This window comes from Rutidosis leptorrhynchoides, chromosome 6, assembly GCF_046630445.1.
Source record: "Rutidosis leptorrhynchoides isolate AG116_Rl617_1_P2 chromosome 6, CSIRO_AGI_Rlap_v1, whole genome shotgun sequence".
Taxonomy (NCBI): domain Eukaryota; kingdom Viridiplantae; phylum Streptophyta; class Magnoliopsida; order Asterales; family Asteraceae; genus Rutidosis; species Rutidosis leptorrhynchoides.
This window is the reverse complement of record NC_092338.1, coordinates 377,050,865-377,055,664: the sequence shown is the minus strand read 5'-3', so window position 1 is coordinate 377,055,664 and position 4,800 is coordinate 377,050,865.

Here is a 4,800-nt window from a genome sequence, read left to right as displayed (position 1 = left end):
CGCACTTTTAATTATCGTACTTTTAATTATCGCAATTTTATTTTATCGCATTTTTATTATTCGCAATTTCATTATCGTTATTTACTTTACGCTTTAATTTAAAGTCTTGTATTTATTTTATATTTTACATTAGGTTTTAACTGCGACTAAAGTTTTAAAATCGACAAACCGGTCATTAAACGGTAAAAACCCCCCTTTATAATAATAATATTACTTAATTATATATTTGTATTTTTATAAAAGTAAACTAATATAGCGTTGAGCTTTGCTTAAAGATCTCCCTGTGGAACGAACCGGACTTACTAAAAACTACACTACTGTACGATTAGGTACACTGCCTATAAGTGTTGTAGCAAGGTTTAAGTATATCCATTCTATAAATAAATAAATATCTTGTGTAAAATTGTATCGTATTTAATAGTATTTTTCTGCTAAAAAATAATAACTATTTTATATACACCTCGCGAAACATCAGTCTAAGACATAGAATGAATCTCTTGATTCTTCCAAGATTTCTTCCTCATCACTATCTGATATGTTGTCTAGGTTAACATGAACATTCACAATTTCTTCATACACTTGTTCTATTATATCAGAATCATCATCATTTATATGTCCTTCTGACTCATACCCCATCTTTGTGATTGTACTTCTGCTAAGTGGCTGATGAGATGGAGGATGTTGATCATTATGGGTGATCTTAAAATGAGCAAATAAATTGTTGAGATGCATCCCATACGGAAGGGCTCTAGAAGTATCCATGAGATAAGCCATGTCAACTTGTTATCCATTTTCCAGACACCAGGGGAGACATTTGAGTGGCATGAACATTTACGTGATTTCCCAGTTTACAATAGATCTTGTAGTCAATCACTTTGTTCTAAATGTCATACCTTTGACGTAAGTGCCTCCCAAAAACTCCATGCTCAAGTATCTCACTTTTTGATACGCTCCTTAGACATAGTTCCTTAATTTATCGATCGGCATCTATAAAGGATGGAAGATAAGTGAGTTTGTGGCATATATGGAAGAATCGTTTTTCGTCAGTTGGAACTTCCAATACGTTTCCGAAGTCTTCGAGTGTTAGAGTGTATCGTTGCTTGTTGATTCTGAATGTAATAATTCCTTCCTTGAATATAAAGCTTGCATAGAATTCACGAATCAATGTGGTGTATATGGGACCCTCTAGATTGAGGAATGCATTCCAACCCATATTTGTGAATGCATGGACCGTTTCAGGAAGATCTTCAGTTTTAATCATTCTGCCTTCTGCAATCTTTTGGTTGCTAATGAATTCCCAATTATACACCGATTTTCTTGTATTTGGAGGAGGATTGTAGATTCTCTTTCCTTTGCTCCTCATTTCCTATACAATAGCACTTCAAACAAAAATCAAAGTGAACGCACAAATGAATCAATTCTGTAATCACTGCTTTCCAAACTTAGTTAACTCAAGTACAAATGTGTTCTAGTGTTAACTTTCTTCATATTCTCACCCTCTTTTAGTAAAAATGTGCTTGTAAATGTATGAATGCATATTTTCATAATATTTATACATGATAATGATTTGCAAACTTGGTTATCATCAATACCTATTATTTTGATGTTAACGTTCTTCACATTCTCACCTCTTTTGGTGATAATGCGTTTGCACTTTAGATTATAAGTGGTATTCATAATGTTCACATGAATTCGTGTTTTGCAAATTTGATTTTCATCAATACACAAGTGTTTAGATGTTATAAATTTCTACATTATTACTCTTCATTAGTGACAATGTGTTTGAATCATGTGAACAATGAACTTATGAAAACCTAATCTAGTTGTATGATGAACTCTAGAATTCATAATCTTAAATTGATGCATTGTTAATCATGATTTCAATGGTTTTAGAAGTTTTCATGAACACAATTGATTATTAGCATCAATTTGAGTAGAATTTTCTAATTAGGGTTTCTTCAAACGTTGTTTGAAGAATTCATCATACCAACACAATTGAATGAAGGGAATTCATAAATTAATCTTAGTGAGAGTGAAGATTAAGGATGAGAAGGAGCAAATTCTTCGATGTGCGGTTAGAGGTCTTGAGTCGTGGAAGAGAGGGAATGAAAATAGATTTTGAATGAAATAAAGAATGAGGGCTAGAAGTAGAATAAAAAGGCTGTCAGGACCTGTGCGGTCGAACTGCGATCGACCGTGGGGTTGGCTGTGGAGATTTCAGCTTCTGCGACTGAGCCTGTGGTCTTTCGTGGTTCGAACGTGCCGCTTGGAATAGTGAACTTTGTCTGATTGTTCACGTCAAGCGCGTTTTGACGATTTTGTAGTTCTATAGAATACTTGAGGACAAGTTTTCTTTTCTTAACATTGTATGATCACATCCAACTGATGTTTCATCATCAATGACATGTATGTAGGCACGATATATATATATATAGTTACACATATATTATAAACACGAGGTACATTGTCCTACAACTAGCATGCAATCTTTTCAAGCAAGCATTCATTTCTAAAATGAGCATAATTTTATTAAGTAATCCTTATAATCACTTTTTGAGGATGTGCAATTTGAAATAATGACACATTGACTTAAAACACATTAAGTTTTTAGAAACACTATCCTCTTTTCTTGTTGTTTGATCATTGATTCTCATTTATCTTAAGATTACCCAACCTTTGACTTATCTCTCCCATTGATTTGCTAGATTTGTTTACCATTCCTAGGTTTTTAACTTTCCTAATGATTGACCTTGGACTTAGAGTACCTTGTTTGTGTCTAATAGAATTGTGACTAGATTTCAAAATAATTTTGTCTTCAAAACAATCTTTGTCATTTAAAGACTTTTTCAAATAGTTGTTTTCATCACTTAAAATTTTGTTGAGTTGATTAATCTTTTGTAATTCTTTTTCCAACAATTTTACTTTGTCACAACTTCTAGTATACACAAACTTTACCTCTTTGTACTCATCTGGCAAATCTTCACAATTAGAAGGATAGAATACATGTACCTCGTTGCTTTGAACGCTCGAGCTTTTACCTTCTTCTTCTTGGTAGCAAGATTCAACCTCATCTTCACTATGCGCATCTTGGCTTGGAGAGTATCTTGAACCCATGACACAAAATTCTTCATCTTCATCTCCATCTTGATCATCTAACCAATTCCCAGCAAGACATTCAAGTCTTGTTACCTTTTCCTTGAACCCATTCTTCATCAAGCAACTTGAGGCTTCTTCAACTTGAGGACATAATGTATCCCAACATTCCTTTGCACTTTGACATGAAAGCATTTTAACCCTTTATTCACTAGGAAGAACTCTATGAAGTAGTGATATAGCATCAAATTGCTTTAACACTTTGTTTACTATTTCATCATTTTGGAATGTTGAATTTACCATGCTTGAAGATTCTTGAGGAAAAAGGTTTCCTCCCTTGATGCTTCTCCACATGTCAAAATCCTTTGATTTGACATAAATTTTGAATCGTATCTTCCACACATAGACATCCTCTCTATCTGATGGCGTAGGGTTTTATTAATTAGGTCCTACGATTGACTTAGTGCACAAGTTATCTAAACCCTAATTCCCAACTATAAATATGGGGCAAAAACCTACATCAATGGCACTCCTCCCATCGCATACAGCTCTCTCCATCTCATGCTAAATGCCTCTTCGCGGCGACTACACGATCTAGGGTTTTTTCCTACGGATCTCGTAGGATTTTTCTCCCTCTGGTCGTCGATAGATTCCGACTATCGACTGACGGGTAATTCATTAGCTACCCTCCCGAGATCATCATCTCGGGTACGGGTTATCACGGTAGTCGGACCGAAGGTTAACAACGTTGACGCCTAAAAAAACCCATCTCATATTGTTGTTTGTGGATATATTTTCCTTCGAAAAATATATGCATGAACAAATGGTGCTCTCGTTGAGAGACGCAACGTGACGTCTCGTACTCTCGCAATCACGCGGGTATTAAAGGTTTGTCTATCTTATTTAGCTTTTAATTCGTTATATGTGGTTCAGGTGTAGGTATCTTTCGCGCAGACATTCGCGCGTTTGCACAACTGTGCGTGCGCTCTTTTCGCCCGTTTTTTGCATAGTTGTCCGCAGTTCTACGCACACTACACATGCGGTTTTGCGTACATCTGTTCGCGGGTTTACGCGCAGTTGTCTACGCGTGCTCTTGTGAATTTGTTTTCGACAGCCTAACGAGAAGTTCGATACGATACTTGACAAAAATATCATACCGAACTTGGGGGACTTGATGACGTAGGGTTTTATTAATTAGGGCCTACGATTGACTTAGCGCACAAGTTATCTAAACCCTAATTCCCAACTATAAATATGGGGCAAAAACCTACATCAAGGGCACTCCTCCCATCGCATACAGCTCTCTCCATCTCATGCTAAATGCCTCTTTGCGGCGACTACACGATCTAGGGTTTTTTCCTACGGATCTCGTAGGGTTTTTCTCCCTCTGTCGTCGATAGATTCCGACTATCGACAGACGGGTAATTCGTTAGCCACCCTCCCGAGATCATCATCTCGGGTACGGGTTATCACGGTAGTCGGACCGGAGGTTAACAACGTTGACGCCTAAAAAAACCCATCTCATATTGTTGTTTGTGGATATATTTTCCTTCGAAAATTATATGCATGAACACTATCAAATATTGGTGCTTCATTAGCCAATCTTTCAAGGTATGCCATTGTTTGAGTTGATCCCAAGAACGTTTGACTCGGTGTTTTGCACAAAATGATTTTTGACTTAATCAAAAACGTTTCTAGAGCAAATGT